The 27,713-nt window shown below is 39.3% G+C and overlaps 1 protein-coding gene and 1 long non-coding RNA gene across 4 annotated transcripts in view; one reads left to right on the top strand and one right to left on the bottom strand.

Annotated features, from left to right (window-relative positions):
* The window catches only part of LOC100747040 (bifunctional heparan sulfate N-deacetylase/N-sulfotransferase), a 369,108-nt gene that overhangs the window by 189,483 nt on the left and 151,912 nt on the right, over window positions 1-27,713 (top strand). Inside the window, exon 1 of one of the 3 annotated variants that reach the window (XM_003485985.4) lies at window positions 20,523-21,319. The exons of the other annotated variants lie outside the window; for them this stretch is intronic. The gene's annotated coding sequence lies outside the window, so the exon portion shown is untranslated. Of the gene's footprint in view, window positions 1-20,522; window positions 21,320-27,713 lie in introns of those variants that run through there. 3 annotated transcript variants of the gene reach the window in all.
* Window positions 5,806-20,499, bottom strand: LOC112214150. Its single transcript, XR_004460829.1, has 4 exons — window positions 19,916-20,499; window positions 18,941-19,189; window positions 8,693-9,052; window positions 5,806-6,925 (listed from the first exon to the last, which is right to left on the bottom strand). It is a non-coding gene; the product is annotated as an uncharacterized LOC112214150 (long non-coding RNA).

The following is a 27,713-nucleotide window of genomic DNA, read 5'->3' as shown; positions in this document are numbered from 1 at the left end:
AATGGCCGCCGAGCCGTTATTTATGCCTGACCGAGCGATCGGCTTTAAATTTAACCGCGGATACAGAGACCGATCACGTGTATACCCCACCCGATCTCTAACGAATCTCGTTTCAACCTGGAACGAGTTATGGCAGCTTTAGGCGAGGATACGAATGTTTCGACCCGGCGATGATTGGATTTCTCCGGCGTGATTAGGACCGTTTGATTAGGATTTATGGAGATTCCGGGCCTCATGTTCTTTGGGGAGATACGGCCAGGTTTGGCAATGAGTTATTACGAGATGTAATTTTCCCATTGATAAATATTAGGTGGTTTACGAGGAGCGTGAAGTAGTTGAAATTGTATCATATCGAAGGTTTATGAGTTTGATAATTTTAACGTGTTACGTAATCTTTGCCTTAAGACCTTCAGGTGTTAAGCGTAAATTAATATTACGAATACATTTGAAGGTGATTTAATCTCTTGAGAGAAGAATCTTCCAGTTGTTTCATACGATATGATAGAATTCATATTTTGCTACAGTAAAATTCTACGTGGAGAGAGATTAAATTTAATATACAGGCGTAAAAATGTATACGGAAGAAGGAAAAAATAAACCATCCTCTGCGTTGTTGCAACAGTTTATTGTCTCTTATCCTCTTATCGTATTCATCTGAACTTGGTTGAAATTAAAACAATTACGCTAAGAATAATCCATAAGTAGATAAACTCACGGTTCCTCGTTGCAGTTTAAACCGATGAAAATAAAGTCGTAGCTGATAAATGATTGATAGCAGTTGATGATCGTCCATTATTACGCTAGATCGGATTTCGCAATAATAAGGCTGGTAATTGGACGAGATTATAATAAGGCACGGGATGCTGGGTCGTGCGTTTGGAGTTGGTTGACCAGAAATTCGGCAAGTAAGTTATCGACTCATAGATAATCGCGCGGACGCAGCCCGCATACCAAATCGTTCCACGGACCTACCCTCCGGCTCGTTCTGGACATTCCTTATCGTTCTCACGTCCGTTGCAAATTCCGCTGTTACGAGAAACCACCGGCCAGCCTCGCAATTTCATCGTAGTCGTGTATCGTGCCGCTTTAATCCGAAAGGAAAATCACGAAAATATCGTGGTGGACCCTTCCAAGTTAACTTCGTGCATGATCGAAACTTTCTCAGCATAACCTTCTTCGTCTGCTGAATTTACGATATCGTGTTTGAATTACGATACGATGTTTGAAGAGTGATTTTGGCATTCGATAAGAGGCATTGAATTTAAGAATTATGACCCATTAAATTAGTGAATTATATCTCGTGCCTCGTGGAAATAGTCTGTTCCAATTTTTCGTTTAAACGTTCCGTTTAAAAACCAAACAAATATTTTCTTTTCACCATCAAACTTAATCGAACAAATTTCAATTACAAATGTCCACCGCGAGTTTAAAATCAATACGAACCATAATTTGTCTGAGGCTACATATATTCTCAACCCATTGATATTCTTTTTGGTTATCACAATTCTCAAAGCGGCGGATTTTCTTTCAAAGATAAAAAGGAAAAGATCCAATTCTGTCGTAGAACCGAAAAATCCCCCATCCCCGAACGTAGTGTATCATTCGAGAAGAGTCACTTGCACAGCGAGAACCATCTCGCAGGAAATTCACGAGGCGGCAAAGGCGGATGATGAAAAACGTCCTGCCAGAAATATTCGACGAGTCAGCGGAAGAGTCGACGTCTGCGTCGGCCACGAGGGCGTAGAAGAGACACGTTTCTCACATGTTCGCCTCGGAGCGTCCGGAGAAATGTGTCTCGCGAAATTCCACGGTTCGTCCTCGATGGAGACCCGTTTTCCCCTACCCTGTCAAGATATCGATTCCCCCTGGAGGGGGCCACCAGAAGTATTCTCGAGTTCGCCAGCCCGCGGGGACTTTCTCAAGAGCCTTTCGAAGTCGAAGGGAAGCGCCACGGATCGGCCGAAACGCGGCAAGGAATAGTTTGCTCCAGGCTTACACGTTAGTTCCTGCCACGGTTTCTATATTTTTATCTCGCGGTTTTTTCCAACCGAATCAATTTGTACGAGTCAATATTATCAGCGAAATTGTATCAGCCACTCGTTACAAGTTACCGATATTAATAAACATGCTCGCAGAATATTAACGATTTCGCCAAAGAAACAAATAAACTTTTATAAGCAAACTTTACGAATTACAATATCGTAGAAAAGAGCTCTATAGTGTGCAACTTGTAACTTGTCAATTTATTGATATTGTCAATATGTAAATTATTCAAGGGCCCGGGGATCTTTAATAAGAAAATCGAACGATGAGGTAGAGGGGACATCCTTGCAGTGAAGAGAAGTCGAGTTTCCAGGCCACGATAATGTTTTTGTCAGACTTAAACGAGGATCGTTTTCGTCCGACAATGAGGAAAGGCGAGACGGTCGTTAGAAAAGTGAACTCTCTAATTACCGGTGAAATTGGTATCGACGGCGCCGATTACCACCGGAGGACAAAGGGACCGCGAAGTGACGCCCTTTGTTCCGGCGAGTCCCCATTCAACACATTCAGGCCAGCCTCGACTCGCGATCCGTTTTCCCATTAGGGGTAGCGCTGCTGTAATACCCAATGAGCACCCACCAATGGCAGCAGACTGTGTCCATGGAAATAAACCGTCTTCTTTTGCCTACTGCTATAAATCCAATGGAAAAAATTATCGAGACTACAGAGAATTTCTGCGTAGAGTCGTCCGTCAGATGCATTTGTCCATCGATTTGATCTTAACATTTAGCCAATCGACAAAGAAGAAGCGACTCCGTTTCGTAGATTTCTCTTCGAGCTGATGGATTTGTTTCGATGATTCGTGAAAAATAAAGAGAAGATAAAAATTTGAACGAAGATACTTTAGTTGATTTTTAAGTTTCGCTAACTAAAAGCCGGACACCCTGTACATTCGAAAGATCCTTCGAGTTTCTTTCCCGCTACATTGTGGAAGAATTAGAAATGTATCAGACGATGCGATTTTCTCGTTTCTGGATTGTGGTATGATATTTGTAAAAAAGATCAGTTTTATCCAGCAAGAAATAAATTACAATAATTAAAGGTTAATCTAAAAACGAGTAAAAGCTATCCTATAACATTTGGAATCGCTTGCTATCCCTGCGGCCATTATACCAAAGCCCCAGAAAATTTTGTTATTAATTCGAAATTAATATCACAAATGGCAACAGTATCGTCCTTTATTTCCATAAATGTTTGAATAAAATTTCCATGATGATAGAACCCTCGACTACCTTTCTTTTGATCTCTCTGTATTTCTAGACCGCGCAACAATTTCAAAGTTTAGGCCGGTAATGCTGAATTAGATTTGTACATTGAACAGTGCCGTTATAGCGGCAAACACGGATCACTTGTTCGCTGACAAAGACATCGTTTCCGAATCCCATCGGCATTGGAGACAGTTGTAATTTAATATATCGGGAATCGACGGATATTCGCAGCACGATTCGAAATCGGTGGAACGTCCGAGAGAAATTACGACGACGCGGCACGTCGCGACGGACTCGCACGTCCACCGTTTATACGTCGGTCCGTGTTCGGATTAATTTAATGAACCGCGATGTTTGCACGCGTCTCTACGTGCGTTTAATGTCGATCCCAGCTGAAGTCGATGCCACGACAATGGTATCGGTTATATTCGCTGATAAAATCGTTTTGCATTGTATCGTATCCTTCGCTTACAAAAAGATATATTACATATTAAGCAAGTAGAGATACGAATTTTGATTTTCACTTCATCAAAAGTTATTTTCATCTGTCTGTTCCATCGTACCAGGTTTGTGGTAATTACGGAATAATTTTATGCAAATATTTATTAAATGTTTTATAACAACTTTCATGTCAGGATTATCGTTTCAAGTTTCAACTCGTATAAGAAAATCATCACGACTATTCTGATTATTCGCATCGATCAGTAAGGGAGTTTTCATGTTTTTATTATAAATCTTTATATCGTTATGTAGTTTTATATCGCTATGCGTATTTTGTAGTAAATGTTTCTCTTTCTAATGTGACTGATAATCAACGATAGAACAAGAACGGCTGGTATCGTCTCGTCAAACTGAAACCCGGACGAACAACGATGCACACCAAATACTAAAAATTTCTTGGATGGAATTTACAACGCTCTTTTAATGGAAGTTTGAAAATTTCTAACGTTGGGTGATAAAAAAGAAAGAGTAGAAATACGTTGCATAAAAAAAATTGCTGTAACTCGTGACGAAGCGAAAGAGGAATGTTTGCAGGAATTTCATCTTTTTGTTGTTTCGCGTTGAATGCATCGCGTACGTTGATTTATAAAATATAGATTATCCAGTGGCCGATCGCACGTGCGTCGACTCGATGAATCATCTCACAGGTGTCTCGATGGCTTTTCGTATCGATCCGGATGTGTCCGCAATGAATTTTAGTTTACCACGGTTCAGTGCAAATGCAAATTTACCATGCTATTAAGGTCCGATCTTTTAATTCGAATATCACCGAATCTACATTTTCATACGGAGGATATATTATTGCTTTATTTCTTCCGCGAAATATCGAAGCTTGTCACAAACACGCGTTTCCGAGAATTTCATTTTGAAGGTAGAAAATTATTTTCCAGCGAGTTGCTCGATTTACATACGAAGCAACAAGCAAAGCTTCTGTGCAGCGCCTGCTTCAACAATTTAGTGGCGTTCGACTTGATTCTTAGGAAAATCACTATTTATATCTCGATGACGTAGAGGTGCAAACAGAGGCTCGTAATTCGACTATTTAGAAGCGCATCGCGATTTAGAAGGCTGAATCAGCAGATTGCTTTCGTTTTGATAGCTTATATCTTGATACGTTGAATGCTACGAAAGGCCTTAATACTTTTAATTCATATGAAAGTTAAAAATAAAGGTACGTTAAAATTTATACGCTTTATAAAATTTACAAGCTACCAGATCTTCAAAATCACAGGTTATCATGAAACAGATGTAAATTAAATTTTACACAACCAAATATACTTTATTTTATGATTTATGCAAATACGGATCTTCATTCGACTACCATAGAATAATTGAGACATCATAAAATGTTACAGAATCGTCCAAAATCTTTCGTCCATCATTTACGAAAATCTAAAATTCAAAATTCTAGATAAGCTGTCCAAAAAACGTTCACAGCGTCCTATATTTTATCTAAAGATAGACAACCATAACATTGATTGTCACAGGACAACTGCAATATCTCTCAAAACATCAGAAAATCGGCAAAAATTGTATCTATCATACGTATTAGAATCCAAGATCTATGATCTTAGATAAGCTGTCGAAGAGACACTGGCGATTCCGGGAACGTTCGGTGATCCAGGAATCGTTATTTGCAGAGGCAGTACCGGAAGGGCTAGCAGGGTGAAAAAAGAAGCCAGAGGCTTTCCCGGGCTGTCAACACAATTTGCGTCATCGCAAGCAATTCCGCGAGTCGCCGGGAGGTTCGCTTTCCGGCAGATTGCATACGACGATCGTGATGAGTTTGCTTTCGCGTCGTAGACGACTAGGACGACGGATATCACTGCCGGAGCCAACTGTTCCGCGGAGTAAACATACCCAAGGATAACACGAAGGGATGCATCAAGCCACGAGCGTCGGAAGCTGGGCCTTTTTGTACAATAATTGTTGACAATTTTGGATCTTAATAGCCGAAATAATGGTATAGGAACACCAAATTTACACTTAGAATTCATATTAGAATAGTTATATATTTATTTGATAAGCGATTTCAAAGATATTCATCGATACACACTTGCACGCGTCTCAACACTTTCGTCCATATCGGACTGTTAACCAACTGAACACTTTACATTCATTTGTTTTCGAAACGCCGCGCACACACATACTTCCACACACTGATATTCACATACAAGTATCACTACTACGCATCTAACCTAGTCTAGCACATAAAATTATACATGTTTCAATAATAATATTAGTGGTTATTAATATCAGTGAATCTACAAGTTACTGTACATATGGTCGTTGTAGCTGATAGAATTCTGGTGTGCAAATAATTGTATAATTTTACGAGTTACAAGGTAAATAATTCACATTATTGGTGCATTTTACGAACGATCTTAACAGAATGATTGATCGATAGATGTAACCTTAATATTTTTACTTGACTTTAATTTAATAATATAAATAACAAAGTTGCTGATTAGTCGATAATTAAGAAAATGATATCAATACCCTTTGCGTAATAAATTCCATTGGACATTTTATTCCAACTAATTTATACTCAATATGATATTTTCAAAAGCTATTTATAATTTAGTATTTTCACATTTTTAACTAATAACGCATCTGTATGTTAATATATTTCTATTAAATTAAGTTGGATAACATAATATATACAAAACGCTATATTTTGCATAGTAAAAATAAAAGAATTTATTATTAGCATCGTACGTCAGAATTCGCTAATACTTCGAACTAATGAAATTCCTCTAATGATATTAGCTCAATCGTGCAAGGAAGCTGAAAAACGAATACACTGTTACATCCATGTTAATACATGGATATTCGTGTATTCGTAGCGACAGTTAACTTATCTAAACGTCTGAGCAGAGTGTCGCCGGTACTGGTCGGCGTTAACTTTATCGAAACTCGTTTCAGCGAATACTACGAGTTGCGTCGTGCTGTTAACCGGTTTCCCTACGCTGGAAATTGGACGAGAATTAGGCACTGTTCGCTCTCCGCTTAGATTACGAAGCCAAAGGAGACGCGTGCCTTCCGCTCGCCAGACACAACGTTTGCCTCGTGTTTTCGGACTCGTTGCCGTCGACTGCGTTCCACTTGAGAACGAGCCACTTTGTCAGGAAGTTGTTCGGAAGAGATGAAAACAGAGAATTCCGTGTTTCCAACTGGAACAGATTGGGAGGGTGAAAGAGTTAGGCTCTGTACGAATTAGAGAAAGGTGTTTGGGGTTTTGTTTTACGAGCGTGTTTTTCGAATTTGTTTAGAGGAAGATGCGAAATAAAGTTGAGATTGTTTGGAGATCTGTTTGTTTACACATCTTCTTACGTATTTACCGTTAACCAGTTAGCTGTTGTGATCTCTCTGTACCGAAAATGTGCCGCATAAAATAAACGATGACGAGTATACTCGTCAAAAACACGCGTTTCCGAGAATTTCATTTTGAAGGTAGAAAATTATTTTCGAACGAGTTGCTCGATTTACATACGAAGCAACAAGGTTGCAAAGCTTCTGTACAGCGCCTGCTTCAACAATTTAGTGGTGTTCGACTTGATTCTCAGGAAAATCACTATTTATATCTCTTAAGTTGTTAAGGTACACTGGCTGGATTTTATTCCGGATAAATGAATAATAATAATAATGATAATGGGCATACGTATTAAAAATCGTTTCTGATGAAACGGCTTTACCACTCCAAAGGTAGAATAATCTTTTAGAAACGTCAGATGCGTTAATCGAAATTAAAGTAAAAACAATCTAAAATACCCGAATATTATACTACATATTTCTCCAGATATTTAAAAAAAAAATATTCTAAAACTAATCAAAAACTTTCTTAAGCACACGTTTCAAACTCTATTAAATTTGATGGTAACGTTAGGTAACCAAAGTATAAAAAATTCTCGATGAAAAAAACATTCGTCGATCGATTCGATCGAAACCAACAATTTTTCTCTCACCTAATTCTCATTTTGTCATGTCGCTGAGGAAACATTTCAAGCGATCGTATCTTGGCAATCATATCCTTCACACAAAGCAGCGTACGCGAGGAAACCCGAGGATCTTTCCTGACGTGGATGTTAAAAGGGCGTCGAAAGGATTCTGTTACGAGAAATTAGCGATCGTTGAAGCAAGATCTTTCACCGGCAAGAATGCTTGGCAAGGAGCGGGGTAATGGAGTTTTCTTGTTCCTGGCCTTTTTCCTCTCGCGCGACTCGCGTTCCAACCGTTCCTCGTTCCCTTGCAACGAAGATGCTGTCTCGAAACAACGAGCGTTACTATCTCGGCCTTGTGCATACAGGCTAATGTGCCTAATTTACCCAGCCAATCTAGTCCCGTATCTCAAACTTAATAATCATTGTTTGTACGCGACGACCGTGAACCGGTGCGTCTGATGATCTCGTCTGCGAAAGAGGATCTCGATGAGGGCTAATATAGCGTCGACTTGCCACATTGCTTGTAAAGAACGTCGAATATCAGGCTTTAGAGAAGTTCATCTCGTAATATCAAGAAATAATCGCATCGTACTTGTTCAGATATAACAATTTGATGCTTGAAATATTTATTCAGTCATCGTTATACCATCTTCTGTAACAGAACACCCTCGCGATATGGACTGAGATATTTTTGAAATTCTCTATTTATTTTCCACAATAATGTCCTTTTTCTTCATTCGATAATTTAAATTCGATTTAATCAATAATTTGCACTCTTGTCAAAGCGATCTCAGCTAATACGGACGGCGCTGAAAAATTAGGTATCCTATAATCATCATTTTAAAAGTATATGATGCATATCTGAATTGTCGTTAAAATAGTAAAGATTCATGGGAACGAGTCTACATAAAGCAACGCAACATGAATTTTCCGAAACTGCGAAATTCTTCGAATTGCACGGACGTCGTGGAAAGTGGAATAATTTAGTAGAGTGCTCACCGAAACTAACAATTGTTCAACATCAGCCATGCCAGCAGACTTAATTTCTGATTCCCTGCACGATGCACTTGGTCACACGCGTAAGCGCGTCCATCGTTCGAATTCCTTTCGTCCGTCCCAGCGATTTTCCAGTAACAAGCTGCAGCCACTCGACGCCAGCACCTACGTACAACAGTATCCTGGCATTGCTTTTTGCAATTTGCGAAATGGAGTGTCGGAGGCCAATTAACCGTGAGCCAGGATCGTTCTACTGGATTCGTTGAATTTTTCAAGAGACACAGGGATGGTCAGTGTCGTGCGTTGAAAGGCAAAGAAAGCCGCGCGCGGCGTATCCACGCGGAAGAAAGTTGGCAGCAAAGTCTGTGAAAACAAAAGGGCTGAAATTAACGGGCCATTACGAAATGGCTCGCGGGAGGAAAGAGAGACTACGCTCTCTTTCGTCGTCGCTAAACTCGCGAGCAGCGCTCAATTACGTTGATGAATTACGTGTACCTACTTCAATCCGCGCGAGGACAGACAATGAATTCATCTTCGTCATAATTCTGCGGAGGCTGAACCCGCTGACGTATATTAGTCGCGTAATCCGCGGATATTTCACCACGAAGACGCGTCACTGTTCGAAATTTTCGGGAAAATCCTGTTGGCTAACGAGCAACGACGATCCGCTTCGAATCGTCGCCTAATTTCCGCGAAAATGTTGCATCGTGTGTGCGGCTAATTATCGTCGAACGAGGTAAGAATGATCGAATGTGACGGTGTCAATTTCAGGAACCTGACCTCGCAGTTCATACGACTATATAAATATAAATAACACAGAGACAAATTTTAGGTACCATGTATAAATGTTAGAGAATTATCGTTTATACAAATTTCGGTATCTGTTTCAGGATTTATATTATACACGTAATGTATTTACAACAAAATTTTTGATTAATTATTCATCATATATATATTCAGATATAGATAAGCATCGGAAAGCTCAATTATGTACTCTACTATATATACCTATCAACAGGTTAGATATCTAGTAATGAAATAAACATAAATTAGGGTCAAAATCTGTGAATTCCATCTAGATAGTAATAATGTAATAATGCCATGCCAGAAATCCAATCCCATAATGTGACATATTTACAATATTTTAAAAATTAACTCCGTATCTCGTCAAGTTACAATTTATGCTACCACATTTCAAGCATAATAAGAAGAATAAGAAGAACTCCAGATTTTGTGAGTGATAATTAGCATGGATGACAAATATGTAATCGAAAGCCAAGCGGATGTTCGTGCTATGACGGGAGAAGAAGAAATCTCTATGTATACGTGGAGATCTGGTTGCACATAAAAAATATATACGTATGTATGTGCGATTAGTTCAAGTCTAATGTGAATCTTTGGAAATCGTTGGAAAGTTGAGAGAAAAGTCATAAATTATTATCGAGCCACGAGTTGTTGAAGGATCGTTGAAGTATCGAGAATTAGCTTTAGCCGGGAACTTCAAAAGAACCAAGTTACAGAATGAAATTATTACACCTGAGAAGTAAAAACGTGTCTGCAACGGAGTAGTTTCGCGGAACGATTCATCTCGATCGACGAACAGGTTACCACAAGCGACTGCTACCGGTTGAACAAGCGCAATCGAACCGACTTCGCTTCGTCAACCGAAGTCGAACGTAATTGTCGATGTTCTTCACACCGTGCCGATACTTCCGAGCGCGACTTTCGACCTGCAGCCTAATTGAAGTCGGCAACGCCGAGTCCTTTTATTATGGCGAACAAAAGGCGCGAGCGGCGAGCAGTCACAAAGCGGGGAACTCATTACGAGCGGAGCCAGGGCGAGCAAGTCAGCCGCTAGCTACGCGGCGGCGGCGCGAAACCTTGATGAGAAATTCCGGAATGGAAACGATCGACTCCGCGGAAAAGTCGTTCGTTTCAAGGCGTGGGATCGGGGGGAGAAACCGGCAGAAAGGGTGGCAACGAAGAGAAATAAAAGCGAATCGCGCAAAGGAAAACACCGAGAAGATTTAAAGGATGGGAAGGTTTTAAAATCCGCTACGACGCGAACGATACTATGAACTAGTGGAACGTTGACGATAATGGGAACATTAATTGTTGGGTTCGATAGAATAAGATGTAGTAGACTTTACATATTACACCTAAATTTATTTTATTATGAAACGGATTATATAAAATTGAGATAACTATTTTTATTTTAATTAGGATACAGCAGATTTTAAATTGCAATACGACGTAAAAATACGACGGGGTGCAAAGTTTATAAAAGAGTGTCATAGTTACGTTACAAATATTATTCTTTATAAAATATCTTGAATTCTATAATTTCTTACATCATTCACTGTAAACCTGACCAATAAACCTAGGGAACTAAATAATATATTCCTCTGAAATGTTCAACACTAATCACGAACGTAGGTGAAACAAGACTACTAAGCACGCGCTTGTACTTACGTTACGCGCGAAAATTTCAAAGGGTGATGTTCCAGGGTTTCCGGCCGCGCGGCAACGCTACAAAGTTTCATAATGGAGAAACTAGAAGAGCCGCGAGTTTCTGTGCTCGTGATTCGCAGCAGCTCTCCGCTCGTCGATTGCTTTAAAATTGGAAACTCGTAAATTCGATGCGAGCGTTTTACACATCCCTTCTGCAACGGTCTCGTTCGTGCGGTTTTTCGCGCATTTCGAATTGCACGTTCCGCTCGTCGATACGGTAACTTTTAACCCGAATTTGTAGTTTGTCCGAGAACTCGCGGGGATTTTTCAATGACGGTCGTTCTCCAGAGAACTGAACGCTCATTAGAATGAGACATTGTGCTTTCATTATCCTGTATGAAGGTATTATTTTATAAATTTTTGAAGGGAATACAATTGAGGCAGGTATAAGATTTATCTAATTTTAAGAAGTCAGTTTTTTCAAAATATTGTACCATGGCTTATAGTGTATTTGAAAGACGTTATGAACTTACTCCTGCGACAATTTTTACGTCAAAATACAGGAATATATGAAAAATGTTTAATTTCATTAAAATCGGTATCTACAACTGCTTATTTTTCATATTTATAGAATATGTCATATGCTCGAACCAATCGAATGATCGATGCGTAAAACACCTATAACATGCGCTAGGAATAATACCAACGTGTTGGACACAGAGTTTTACGAACATATACACATACACGGTAATATATATATATAGCTATGCTTGGAACACAAAACTTTATTGTACCATGTAACAAATGTATGAACAAATCTTTTAACATGTACTTAAAAAGATTTCACGTGTATAGCTATCAAATTAAACCGCAACCTCCTTAAAGGAGAGTGGATAATGAAATTCCTCCAGTAAAACAAACCCATCCCTAACATCACCGACAAGTTGCTCGAAAAATCCCAGAGATCCTTTATCCTTCAAACGAACTCGTATTGTTTACGAACGTCTCGACTATTCGCGCCGCGAAAGAGGGTAACTACCCCTCAAAAGCTATCCTCCGGCCGCGGTGGCCTTCGCATTATTTACGCCTGGCTCGTGGGTCGAGAGGGACCGCCGGATATACTACTTTCGGAACTTGAACGAACTTCTGACGGAAACCACGATGGCCGCGGCAAACCGGAAATTTATGGATTTTGTTCTGCCTTTCGGGCTTCTTCCAGTCAGGCTAGGCATTTTGATTTATACCGTAACCGTGCCGATATCGGAGGACGAGATGCTTGTCGAGAGGCCAGTTTCATCAATTTCACGATGGAACCGTATCCCGAGCCACTCGCTTGTTTGCCAAATCGATTAACTCTGCTAAATAAAAGGTGGAAAAATTTCATGAGATTATAAAGTAGACTTTGGATATTCATGCAAATTTATATTTTCACGAACGTAATTAAAGAAACGAAAGCTAGTTACAAATTTGTTTCATCTACTGAATGTAATAAAGAGCACCGTGCATCGTGTTCTTTATATATTTTTGCGTATCATGCGCATTATTGCATCTTTTGTATTTCCCATAAATGCATAAGAATTCGTATCAATCAAATGCTTCCTCGTTAAAATTTCAAAAATTTCAAAAATTTCAAAAATTTCAAAAATTTCAAAAATTTCAAAGAGCGAACCTTGGCCTGTGAGCGGCTCGATTGTCTCAAAAACATTCGCTGCTTCTCTCATTCCTATCTGATGCTGCAGCATCGAAAATCTATCGCGAAGGAAAGAAGCTTACGACGAACGTGGTACGGTAATGCATGAGAAATTCGTTTTATAATAGAAGTCGTTAGCACAGCATATCGACGTGTATCCGCTTCAAGGGAACGTAGGTTCCTCCGTCTTCCTATTTCGGAGAAACGTTGCAGCGGAACGTTATTCGAGAACACGAGGCTGAGTCAATTTTGTATCGGAAACAACCGAGACACGGGATCGCTGGTGCCGTGCAAAGAGACCGGACGAGAAATTGTTCGAGTTTATGATACATGGATATGACTCTTCGGGGTTGTAATACAATCACCTCGGATATCCTTGCTGTTCGTTTTCATCGACGTTAATGATGGGAACAATTTAGGGATGACAGAGAACGAATCCCGCGAAATAAAGGTGGATATTCTTAGATCTTGGAATATTACAGCGAGTATTACATTTTCCAGTAGTTTTGTTTTAGTTATTTTCTAGGAACAATGAAAGACTGTGTTATTTATATTCCCCGATCAATTTTTGGTACGAAGCAAAGTTATGCTGTTCAATTATCTAAATTCTATTTTTACTCCACAAGAATAACAGACAGAATTTTCATATCACAATTAAAAAATTCTTCAATTTGTTCGTAAACATGGAGTATCACCGAGATGATTGAGATTGATTTTTCCTATTTATATTTGTCTATAAATTATTTCTCGTTGAAAATTATTATTCACTTGACTAAAAAATCTGCTATGATCGTCTTTGATATACGAACCATCCTAGAATAATAGGTACTAATGTGATTCTGCATAGATACACTGTTATAGGCTTTAATAAACGTATGATCATTACTATAATGACAGCATCAATATATATATACACATAATCTTTTTATTAATATTATTTTTATTCGAACATTTCCGCGTCCATAAAAACCACTGCAATCTACGCACCGAGAATACTTAGACATTAAGCGCTTTACAAGGGACGGTTTAATCGCAATTTCATCAGGGGATCGGCTTTATCCAGCAGGAAATTTCCCTGTTTACATCGATACCAAGTAAACTCGGTTCAGTTCGTTGGCTCGTACCAACGAGAACTCCTCTTTCTCTTCAGGCGTCTCAACTAAATATCTCGTTAACGAAGGTAACCCTGCACGCCGTAATCGATAAATGTCTAAACGATTGAAACCGACGATTCACGGAGCTTACAGGCTATCCTTTCCAGTCTTAAAGGACTCGTCCACCAGTTTCTTACGCCATTTCCAACGTAACGAACCTCGATCCTTTTCCGTCTATATATTTCGATTTACCTTTTCACTGTGATATTCGCGAATTTTGTCGTACGTAGGCTTAATTAAAGCGACTACTAACTAGCATAATGTATATTCAACTTCCAATAACCAAGCAATATTTTCCTTCCTAGTCTTAAACTGGAATTACCGACGGCTAAAGTATACAGCTTATATCGCAAAAATTAAAGTGCAAAGCTTTATAGTACAATAAGAAATATAAACTTTTTTTATTTATTGATATATTTTACGAAAAATCATTCAAACATCTAAAAATATACCGCGGTGAATCTATGATATTTCTATGGAAAATTACGAAATAGTAATTTTGATCATACCGGTAGTGCTAGGATTAAAGGACTCGTTCACTAATGTCCTAGCACATTTCCAACGTAACGAACCTCAACTCAATCCTCTTCCATCTACACATTTCGATTTATCTTGTCACTGTGATACTCGCGAGTTCCGTTGTATCTGTGCTTAATTAAAGCGACTGCTAACTAACATAATCTATAACAAGGTCCCAATAACCAAACAATATCTATCCTTCCTAATCTTAACCTATTACTACCGACAACTACAATATACAACTTGTACAGAAATTAAAGCGCAAGGAATAGGATTAAGTCTATACCACAATAAAGTAACATATTTCATTCGCGTATTTTACGAAAAATCATTCAAATTTCTAGAAAGACTCCATTGAAGATTTATAAAATTTCTATGAAAAAATTACGAATTGATAATTTTAACCACTCTAGTAATTCTGGTGTTAGAGGACCCAGTTCGCCAGTATCATAAATAACATTTCTAACGTAGCGAACCTCAATTCTATCTACATGTTTCAATTCACCTTGTCACCGCGATACTCGCAAGTTTCGTCGCGCGTGCAACTTAATTAAATCGACTGCTAACTAACATAATGTATATCTAGTTTCCAATAACCAAACAGTGTCTAGAAGTTCGCTCGGGGGGTAATTAGTTAATGTACCATTGGTCGACGAATTCGCTGACGATCGTGTCTGCACCGCGTGCAGAAACATGTTGGATAGACAAGGTTAATTTCCAGCGGAGGCATTCGAGTTCGTTAATAAATCAGACAGCATCGGCCCATCGTAGACGTACAAACATCCCCGCGATGCTGCTTAATCGATACCCGGCTTAATGACTGCGATGCGTTTCGGCTGATGGCCCGGATTCGACGCGAGACGTCGCCTAATCTAAGCGGAGCCGTTTAAACGGCGCGGTGAACGCTGATCGACGGCCGCTTAAGGAGTCGTGATTTCTGATAGATTTGCTAAATTGCAAGCAATTCGGGCGTAAATGCTCGTCAAGCTTGCGAGTCTCTCGATGCCGTACGCAGTGCAACTTGCAAACTATCGAACCAAGTTTCACTGTCACACATCGTCTCGTATCGGTTGATCGATAAGTAATTGCAGATTAAGGATTAAGTTAATTTTAGAGAAACTTTTGGTTTCGAGTGTTACGAACGAAGAGTAACGATTGTAATAACTTTTGGACGATACCATAAATTGTATATTTAATTCAGAAACTTTGGGTTTGAAAAATGAACAGCAAATAAAATCGTTTCACAATTTTCAAATACAAACTACATAAATGTCACGAATAGAATGAAATGAATTACTGATTACGAACATTTGAACGACATTCTATATATATGTATATAGATAGACGTCAACTGCAAATTTCTTGATTAAACTCCGGAACACAGAGAAGCAAAGACCATTGAAATCTGAAAATACGTAATGAAATTTAAGCAACGCGGACGATTAACGGAAGAATTTATAGTGGTTGATGTTGCCGAATAAAAAAAAGAGAGATTTGCTAGATTGCGTTTTACGCCGATACTACTAGCAGAGATTTTAACTGTGCTTTATATCAAAATGTATGTACAATGTACACAGCACCGTTCGATACAAGAATTGCATCCGATACCGGTCGAATATCTGTAATCTCTGGTGAATATACTGCATGGTTTTCGTTCTTTCCGAGTTATGTAACCGAGCCGCGTTATCAGTCCCTCTAAACATATTATTCATTAGAACATCGATGAAAATGTTGATTCACCATAACACTCGTAGCAGAATGCAACAGAAAGCTTAATAAAGAGGGCTACGGAAGTAAACCGATATTAGAAGCATAATTCACCGTGTAATGTTGACCCCATGTGGTTAAACGTTAACGTACTCCCAGCAGTATACTTTTGCTAACGGCACCGTTGGTATAGTTCTAAATATTAGTTTCCAACTCGTTTTGCCGAGTACAATGTATCGGTAGGGGAAAAAAGAAAGAAAATGAAAATCAAACGGTGTTCTTGCATTTACGGCGCGTGCACGATGCGTTCGGGTGCAAAAAGGGGAAATGTCTTTGATAACGTGGAAAGAGGGAAATATCTCTAATTAAGCATGATTGACGGGCAATTTATTTTGTTTGTAGAATTCGAGCTTGCGCCGTCAATCACGCCGCGTGTAACAGTCGCCTTTATTTTACTGTGAAACACCACGCCACCGATCAATATTACGAAGGGCATGTTCATTGTTAGACGGTCTGTGGGTCTTGTATCGCGTCAAAGGGCGCATTTAATTAGCACCTATCGCGCCCTTCGATGCGTCAGATCTCACCATGGTCGTTTGATCACACAATCGTGATACTCACACTGACTGTGGAATACGTTCAACGACGAAGTATGTAATTGTTCCAACTACAGACGATAGTGGTTAAGCGTTGACAAAAATCATCGCGATGAAAGTGATCAGAATTTACGAAAGATAAAATGGTTAAGTGATGTATGTTCGCTATAGGAATTCATTTTTGCCCGTGTATTTATTTATCGACTTTTGCGTAAGAAATAATATCGCCTTTTCTGCATTTCTAATCTTATTTCGTCAATAAAAAGATCAGAAGAGCAAATCGAAAGTAAATAACATGAATGTATCGCGTGATCGACGAATGAAAGATAAGAAATTGTAGAATTTGTGCAGATGTGGAAACGAAAGATACGAGTAGGAAGAGAATGCAGCGGGAAGTATATGCAGAGTAGAGCGTATGCCTGCAAACAAAATCAATATTAACATTAAAGTTATCGAAGTAGACAAAATAATCGATTCCTAATTTTTAGTAGGAATCTCAGAGTATTGGAAGAATGAAGTCTTTCGAATTTGAACGATTCTTTACAAAATACATGGACTTCCAATTTGATTCCTTAAGTACAAGTTATACATTATAGACATTAATAGCTTCGGACTGTTAACATGTCATCGATTGTGCAAATGATGCACAACTTCATTATCAATTTTACAAATTATCAATCTATCGTACAACTCATAATTACCAATCAACACGTCTTCCATCATGGAAGCATGTTTGTTCAAAAGTGAGATTTCTCCATGGATGATGTGCTAATAAAGAATGTACACTATAACGACGAATAAAAATTCCTACAAATTAGAAACTTCAACAAAGGACACCAGAACAGAAAGCGAGTCTCGTCAAAAGAATCTTTGGTCTTCCTGTTGCTCGATCGACGGTTCGAAGCGACTAAGGACGTGGGATGTCGACTCCTATAAAAGAAATGACAAATAAGACGAGCTAGTCGCCTAGTGACAAAGGTGTCGTGAGGCAGTGTGTACTCGAGCAATGTGGACAGCGCGCGATCAGACCGGTTTGACGTTCCTGGGGAATATGTGGTTGAATTTCATTCTGCTACGTGACGTTTTCAGTTTCCGCCTATTGTAAGACGCGGTCGGTATCGCGTTCAAGAGGAAGAACGAACGGAAGCACGCTAACCGTTCGGATTCGTACTATTATCGGCTCGGAAATTCATGATCGTTCCATAACAGAAAATCCAACAATCGTTGGGGAAAATTTCACGTGACAATAAAAACTTCATCGACAATTTCTTTCAACTTCTTTGCTTTCCTTTTCTTTTCTTTTTTTTCTTTTGCTAAAATAAGAGAATTTGACGCTGAAAAGCTGTTTGCCATAATTTGGAATTCTTATCTCAATAATGTTTCTATTTGCGCAATATGGTAAAGCGGCGGCCAGAGAGACGCGCCCAGAAAGTTTTCATTTCCTCCGTCGCCAAGGAGAAATACGATTGTATCTTTGAGTAGCGAGTAAAAAAGAATTTCATTTCCTCTCGTAAACCCCCCGGACAAGGAGCTCTATGATATATGCCTGTGCGCGGCGGAAACAAGTTTCTTTGAGCGAACTTGCGGTTGAATCTGGGCCAGTCGGTATCGCGTTCGGCACAGATTTCAGAAAAACGTATGTAGCAAAGGGGAGAAAGACGGATGCGTCCTTTAGAATGTTTCTTGTAGGTACAGCTCGCTACTTAACGGAGGCAAATGGAAACTCGGCATAGGTACTTCGAGATCTCTTCTTTTTTCTTTCGATTCTTATCGTTTGCTAATCTTCGTTGGAAGATTGATCAAATTAATCAAATATTTCTCGTTATTAAGAAAGTATGAATGTAACAAATAATGCTATACTACAAATAAAAGCTTCTCAAGACCTGACTGGTTTATTTAAATGAGGGTAATTTGAGTTAGATTATTCAATCTTAAACATGCAAGGCAATTTTATACAATTGTTATCACGTGAAACGCAAGATACAAATCAAAATGAAATATTCTAGAATTAAATAACTGCGTTACCTACAACCTACGATACGAGAATTTCAATTGCAGACTAAATACCATTTAAACCAACCACTTGCAATATTCCGCAATCGAACATTCATTTATTCAAGGAAACACAATTTACCCTTTATTTAAAGCCCCTTTCCAAAGAATCGAGGCATCGTTCGAGCCCATTTCAATTTTAATATCATCCCTCTGGCAGTTTCGCGATCGCGAAACCGATACCGCGGTGGCATTCAACGAAAATAATTCGACGAGTCCATTCCGTAGCGCGGTAACTCACATCCAGCTAGTGGCGTAGAAGGGTGAAGAAAGGAGGCGAGGATGGCTCGAGTTCGCCGAGTCTCTCGGCTGCGCGCCGACGTTTCTCCGTCTGTAAAACGTAAACGACGAAGGTTACGAGGGTGGAGGCGACGTGGAACGCGTCTGGCCGCGAAAGAAACGCAAGAAGAACGAGAGAGAGGTCGAGGTTTCGGCGAACATCTGCCAAGCAGGCTGATTTCCAACCAGTGATAAGACCTCGAAATGCAGAGGAGCCGGCACAGAACCGCGCCGGAATTCATTAGTTAACCCCGCTCCAGGAGCGCCATTTTCCATGGACTCGTTTCGTGGCGCGAAGCTCGCGAGGCCACTGTGCACCGCGCCGGGAATTGTATCGTTGAAGAATTCAGCGATGGGACCGGAGGATGAAGGCTTGCTCCGGTTTCGAATGGAAAAGGGAAAAATGTTTTCTAAGGACGACCCGAGGGGATGAAGTGGTTCGGGGCGTGCAAGAGTACGGTCTCAGAGGAAGCTGCGGATACGTGGAGACTTCCACTGTATCTTCTTCGAAAGTGTAATCAATTGTCTGTGACTGGATGCATCGCAATTTGTCGCGTGAAAGATGCATGTGAATCGGCACGTTAGTTTATTCTCGAGTAAATATCGCTTATCTTAACAAAAATAAGAAATGAATGGAAAGGCTGTTGCTCATATAGAACCAGTTACGCCTTTCGCAAATGGAGTTCACTCGAAGCCCGATAAAGAAATAAATACGATAACATTGATACCTTTGCTGTTACACTATATGCATGATATTTTATATAACATACGACTTTACCGCGCGTAGACGGTAACAGAACAGGATATTCAACTCCTTGTCACGCGTGTCGGTGATCTGTCGCTGATCGAATTCTTGAACGCTTTCAAAGTAACTCAACCGAAGGTGCGTAGCGGTTGTATATCTGGCAGCGATTTCTTAACGAGATGCTGTTTCGTTCATCCTTCACGTATGAGTTGTTCGGTATTCGCGAGGCACCCAATCGGTTCGCCGTGAGTGCAAGCGCGTAGTACATCAATATGAGAATCGCGAGAAGATGCGTTTGGGCGCGACCGCGTGCCGCGACTGATGCACTGCGCATGCGCTGCATTCTCGTTCCATCCATCTCTCTCTTATACGTAGCGTGTGCGTGCTTCTCTTCCTCGCGTTGACTCTCTTTCACTGCTTGGCCAGACGTTTGGTGGGGATAGGTAGCTCGGTTGAAGTTCGCGAGGCGACGCAAGGGGCGCGCCACACGACAAAGTAGTGGGGCAGGAAGGGTCGTAGGGACAAGAGGAGAAACGCGTGGAAGTCGTAGAGAGGGAAGGGGCGAGAGTCCGGCGGTCGAGTGAAGCAGTAGGAGGGGGACCCCGCTTGTCGGGCGATGCCACTCAACTGAATCCCCGCTCTGTCCTCGCGGCAGTCTGACGCCGGTCGCGCAGTCAGCATGGCTGGATTTTCTCGTAGTTTTTCGCCGGTTCTACCGAGCTAGGGACGAGCGCAGTCGGTCGTGTTCTCGCGTCGCGGTGGTGCATGCTGTCTGAGTGTCGTCGTCAGAACCATTTGAAACTAATCGCGAGGCCAAGTGTCTGTATACGCGTGCATTTCCGAGCGAGCGAAAGAGACGCCAGATACTCGAACCTAACCTCCAAAGACAAAGATGAGCCGAGACGTAACTCTGTTCGTTTCGTGGCCGCGGTGACGCAGAATCTCATCTCTTTTCGTATCGTTTATACTCTAAGCTTGTAATAATATCGAGACGAACGTGCTTAGTTGTGTTGTTGATCGTGCGCGTATTATATACCGTGATTCTCGTCGTGATCGCGCCTAAAGTGCGTCGCGTGACAGCCGTGTGTGCTCGTGCGTCTTGCAACGGAACGAGGACGGGACGCGTGGAAAGAACAGAAGGGAGCGGAAAACTACTATGCGCCCTGGCGTGAACATTTTGGTGACGTTCTTCCGTGTGAACATGTGAAAGAAACAGGTAAAGAGAGAAGAGGAAAGATAGTGAATCTGGGAAGAAAAGAAAGATCAGTGGGCGGCTTATAGGAAAAAGGACTTGACCATCCAGCAACGAATCTTGTCCCAACAACGAGGGAAACATTTCTTAGAAAGCTGTTTCGTTGAAGGTTACGTGTTCGTGTGTTTGGTTTGAAGTATCAACTCAGCCGCTCGCTTCTTGGAATCGACTGTTTTTCTTCACTGGTATGTTGAAATGATCTATTGTTTATCTTCTATCCCTGTTAACTAACGAGAGCAAAAAATCAAAATAACTGTATCAATAGGAAATTTCCGTGTTGTCGCATGACTGAACGAAACTCATGTAGAGATGTCTCTACATGAAGCGTCTGGCCGTCGGCGTAATTCTCGCCTGGCAAAAAGAGACGAGAGCCATGTGTGTACGTCGGCTCGGCCAGAGTGTAAACAAGCGCGGTCCTTTTAAATGCCTACATATCGCGCTCCGTTGTTATCTGTCTGACGCAATTTCGTCCCGCTTTCCTCACTGAAATTTATTCTTGGAATTATGAATGCGTATAGTATCGAGCAGTTGGTAGCTAGTCCCCGCGATCGTTTGAATATTCCCGGGCTTAACTCTTCGCGGTTGCCATTCGACGTTTTGTTTCAAGTGGTTCATACACAATAAGCTATTTGCGACGCTTGATTATATAATACGTGTGTGCGTTTCAGTATCTTCGTTAGCTATATATTAGATTAATATATTCGCTACTGTTATCGCAAATGGTGTATCGATTGAGTTGTTTAAGCAATGCTACGTGCAAACAGAATAGTTGCATTTTGATTTTTGCGCGTTTCGATAAAATGATTTGAGAAAGTGTTTTCTATCCATTCACTATATAATGTGTTAGAACGAATATCATCGCTTAAGATTAAAACATTTTGATGGAAAAATTTTAACAGTTGATGATGTTGATTTGTAACATAAACGACTATCTTCTACTTGTTCAAAGTAAGAAGAATCGAAAGACAAAATATCGAGCTGGCCAGAATTAATATTGATTAACTTTATAAGTTGGGAAGTAAAGAAAAATATGTCAAATCTTACAATTTTTTAATAATTTCCTTTGAATTTTTTGCAATAAATAGTTTATGGAGATTGAGAAATTTGCAGAAGGTAGGGTTAATCAGTCTGGTGTCTGAAAGATTTAGATAATCCTGTAGAAAATAAGTAATATCTTACGATATTTTATGTACAGTACAAAATGTTTTAATTGGATTTTTAAATCAAAATTTTTATTCCAAATGCGATGATGTTATTATATTCAAAAAATATATTTCCATATTATATGATTCTCGTTCTAGAGGTACATTTTGACATACATATGTTACATTTAACCGTAGTATAACAAAATGTGCTACCGGAAAATCTAGTTAAGACGCATTTACTTTAATTACGGAAAAATGTTAATCCATTTTCAAAATATCTGAATTAGTGAACATAGTACATTCAGCTTCGGTTAATTAAATGGTACATATAGTTCTGAGCTGTTATTTTGCGTTTCTATTACGTAGAATTACGGTTATTTTCAACAGGAAACTTTCTTTATAGGAGAGCGCTCTAACTGATAACAATAATTTTAATCCTATCAAAAGTGTCTTTCTATGAAATGTATCTAATCGTAAATTATTTGTCTATCGCAAAAATGAAAGACGACTTAGAGAAGATTAGCAAACATTACACTAATACTAATACACTAATACTATTCACCAAATGTATATATATGTTATATTTAATATTTGAAGGTTTTAAACTTAGTATAATTTTTTCGCAAATGAAAAATAACTCCATATATGGAGTTTGTTCCTTTCTAATTAGAATAGAGAAACCTTGAAGACCGTAATGAGACACTTGTTCATTACATGATCGCATTACGTGCTTGGTATATACAATCGTTTACTTGGAGATGATATCACGTGATGGCGGAACTAGCATGAAAAGTAATTGCATCTCGATGCACTGTCTCTTTAAAATTACGTACAGATAATGTGTAATACATATTCGATTGTTCGCAGAAAAATACGTCTGTGAAGAAACTGATAATGCCACGCATGTGTCGTATGGTCACGTGATTATCGTTGCCTTCTTCTAGATAGAACCTATCGGTCGAATTACGAAGTTACACGTAGTTCTCGTGCTCGTAGAATTCCTACATGTTGTTGAAACATGATATGAAATGTAAAACTCTTATAGACGAATAAGTAACATTTTTTGTTCATATTCAGATTGAAATTTCGTTTAACTATTTCAATTATATATTTGGTATATGTTATGCCGTATATAGTGTATATGGCGTTCAATTATTATGTGGAAAATTGAAACAAACGTTTCGAGAGAAATGGAATCATGATAGCTATAACGAAATTTAAAATCGAAGTGTTTCATATTCAAATAATGAAATTTGTTATTCGTAGTAAAAGGCATTTCGCGATAACTTTTGCAGAGCTTATGAAATTGAAGATTTATTGAAGCTAAGATATGATTATACAGCAGTGATCATCTATTAAAAATACCTAGCGATATAAAGAGTAGATGATATTATATATGTGTGTTCGTTCAACCCATCAGTTTATCTGTGAATAATTATCATTCTCTTTCACGGTGGACCATATCTTTTCAGTGCATTAAAATACCTATATAAATTCCATTGCAATAATAAAAAAAAAGTTTCAGAAAGAATCACTTATCAAAGTAATCGATAACTTCCTGGTCATCGTTAATTTTTTTTCAATTCGTGATGAAACTTTTGAACCTTATGTTTCTTGTTAATAAAATTCGAGATTCCCACTTTTACCCTAATTTCTATGTGCGAATTTCGTGTTTGATGGCTCCTTAAATACTTCCTGAATTCGAGCAGGCACAAATCGCGTTTCCTAGTCATTAAAGAAACTTGCACACATTAAATCCTGAAACTACCGGTTCGTTTTACCGCCCACTTGTTATACGCCTAGGCAATGAAAGACTAAAAACGTTTTCAAACATTCCAAGCATTCCGAGGAAAGAAAGCCGTGTGACATGGAAATTTAAAGTTTTATGGAAAATCGAATTCACCTGTTTCTTTTATCGCCCAGGGAATACGAAAACCTATTTCCACGTATCGTGGTAACCGTCCTCTTCCCTCTCTTGAAACTAAGAATACCATTCCAGAGACAAGAAAAATGTCCTGGATAACCTGTCCTTTAACTTCTGTGTAAGGTGCGATTTTTACTTTTAAACCAAAACAGTATAATCTCGTTATCTCTTTGCTCGTTATCTTTACATAAAGAACTAAATTACGTATTATAACGGTGCATCGGATGAGCTATAGTTATTAAATCTCCGACCGATCTCTCGTGTTCGAACATCGTAGACCCATTAAAGGACGAGCTCCTTAAAAAACGAAGAGGAAAAAAAAAGGAAAAGTATACCGGAGCGATGTTCCACGTAACACGGTTCAATTGAACGTAATAACGCGATACTCGAGCCATTATCCGTTGGAAACACGGATATTAATTTCGTTATTAGACCCTCTGCCTGGCCTCTCTTTCTCTCGTTCTCTAGATTGTTGCTACGTTTTTAAAGCCAGGTGTTTTCTTCTCTTTCTTCTTTTCTTCTTTTGTTTTTGTTGCTGACCGAGATGTCCGTTCATTAAACGGGAAACGGTTTTACGGTGGCTGTTTCGTATTTTGCATAGAAAAGTAGGATGAGGAGAGGCCTTTGAACGTCAAGATTAAAGAGTTTTGTTGCATTCGTTGCTGAGACTCGTAATAGGTTCCATTTACGAGTGTCGCGAGACGCTGCGTTGCAACGCGAAAATGACAATCTGAATGCGAAATTAGGCGCACGACGCTTTAATGCGGGACACACGCTAAGTCTTTGGCTATGAAAGATGCATCAGAAGAAGCCAACGTAGAAAACTCCAGAGAGAGAGAGAGAGAGAGACAGACAGACAGACAGAGAGAGTATGTAAACGTAGAATATGTGCGCGAGTGGCGATCTTCTATTATGGAAGGAAAAATCGTGGAAAAATCGACGAGATGTTCGTGGAAGCTTCTTTGGCCTTTTGTTAGCTCGAGTGTGTCTGAGGAGCGTGTCGAAGTTTACGCTCAGGTTGCTAGTCGATTTTTGTTACGCTAGTCGTAGCTGGTCGCTGTGTGCTGCCTCGTCGAGACACAGGACAATGCCGAAGTGTGTTTTCAGGTGTCGTTTGTTTAAGTTACACGGCTCTTAGCTGTTGATCTAACTGCGAGAAGGGAAGGTCTCTAGCGCCGACTGAAATTCTCGATAGTTTCACTGAGAACGGAGTCGTAAAAGCTTCAAGGACTCTAGTTTTCGAGCACTGTTCTCTTTTACTGGCGTTTCTTATCTGGGTAATGCGAGGCTTCATGGTTCAGACAGGCAAGATGCTATTCTTTTGACTTGAAACCGTGTTTTTTCTTGTACTGTCTCTTATACTAACAATTTATTTGATAATCGTTCTTTCTTCTCAAGCAGAGTTCATATGTACACTGAATAAACTTGTAGCATTGTAGTAGGTTTTTTATTATATTGACTTAGACAGTCTTAGATGCATCATCAAACATTCATATCGTAAAACAGATCACTTATGAAAAATGTGAGAAGTCAGGTTTTTCAGTTATCCTGAAACAATTCCCAAATTTGAGATTTTAAATGATTTGTCCTGTCGATACACTCGCACATTATCAAAATTGTAATTTTATTTCATTTTGAGATTAAAAGCAATTCTCCGCCAGCCTTTCGAATGTTCCAAAAATATTGATTCATCACACGATCAATTATACCATTAAATTTCTATAAACCTTCGTAAGTCACTCATTTCAAAAAGTGTTATTTCCCATTTCAACTTCATTGTATTGCGATACTTTCTCTTAGTTATCGAATAAAATACAAAAATCAGAAAATCAACTATAATGAACTTACCATATTCCTCTTGGTATTCCACTCTAAGGATTATGTTTAATCTATCTTTTTTCAAATTTGAGTAAATTACAGTCCATACTATTGTATCCTTCTGATCTCTAGGAAATGTTGAAGAATTAAATGATAAGATTCAAACGACACACAAGAACATCCTAAACGATCAAGTTGAACAAAGTGAAGCGTGACGGTGTGAAAGTCGATCGACGACTTCCTTATACGAGAACTTGGTTGGTTCGATGGGTATTCTCGGTGGTTAGGTCTGCTTTAAACAGCGTTCGCCTTTAATGCAACGCCGTACGAACCCTCCTCTTCGGGATCTACACTGCGGGGATGTAGTAAAAATTCCGCATCTGCGGGATAGTCCGCGAAGGGTAGGACAGAAAGGAAGGCGGATATAGTTGAAGGGAGAGAATACTAATAGTGAGGCGTGGAAGGGAACTCTAAGACACCGTTTGTAGTCTGGGAGGGACGTCTAGGCATGGTATTAAATCTATTTCCCTTCTGTATCCCAAGTAACGACACGAAGTCCCATCAAAGATTCAGTAGCTTTCGAATCAGCCCCAAAAGAGAGGATTGGTTTGAAACAAAATACGATGTAACATAGCCACCCTTGCGGTTAGGAAGCTTGCCCCGATTTATTTTCATGCATACAAAGTAGTTTATTAATAGCAATGTGTATCAATCCGATGTAAAATATTTCACACTGCGGGAGAAATTGGGTATTTTCTTTCAATTTAAGGACGGTCGTTACTAAGAGCTGACCGTTGTCTTGATACAGTATTTTAGTTTCAATTTTTCATTTCATAATTTCGTTTCATAATTTACTCATAAATAATCGTTTCATAATTTTTCCTTCACTAGTTTTTCTTCTACTGAAATTCTACAATTTTATAGAATTTAAAATATCGCGATAATGTTACGTGTCTGCTTTAAGGTGCGGAAAATTTTAATTCAAACATAATAATGTTGTTAATCATCTCATCGATACTTTAAGCCGTTTATAAATCTAGAAACGTGGAAATATTTCATTATCACAAAAAACCAACAACGAGTTTTTCCAATGACACGTTTAAAACGTCCATCCAGGGGATCTTCCAATATTTTTTTTCGCATCGTTTTACAAGCATTTCACATCTTATTTGTTTACCGTTTCACGTTTTAATGAACCAACGAGAGCTGGTCGCTCGCTTCGTAGGATTTTCCTGGTAGCTACGGAAATTCGCGCTCGAATTGATACCGTTCGACTTGTTTTTGCACCGCGTTATCCAGTGCAGGTAACAAAAACAAGAGAACAGAGATGCGCCTATAAAACGAACTACGTGTGCGAAGTTTACCGTGGCAGAACGTCGTCCAGCTACGGAGATTCAATTTGACGAAACTGAAATTCTAGCCAACAGCAAAGACTGTTACAGTAGTCGGCAAGAAAAGAAAATATATCGAGGTTGGAGACGCCAAGGATACACTGAATCATGAAACATTCACCGTACAGAATCTTCATGATCGTATACTGTGTGCTATACAAAACATTTTGAAATTTTACTAGCACTGTAATGAGGCAACGCAAGATATTTACGAAAAAAATTAATGTCTTAACATATTTTAAACATATAATATGTGTTAAGGATGAATATTAAATATTGAATATTGAATATTCCCATTGAA

Source organism: Bombus impatiens, unplaced genomic scaffold, assembly GCF_000188095.3.
Source record: "Bombus impatiens unplaced genomic scaffold, BIMP_2.2 scf_0091, whole genome shotgun sequence".
Lineage (NCBI taxonomy): Eukaryota > Metazoa > Arthropoda > Insecta > Hymenoptera > Apidae > Bombus > Bombus impatiens.
This window is presented reverse-complemented; position numbering and strand designations above follow the sequence as displayed.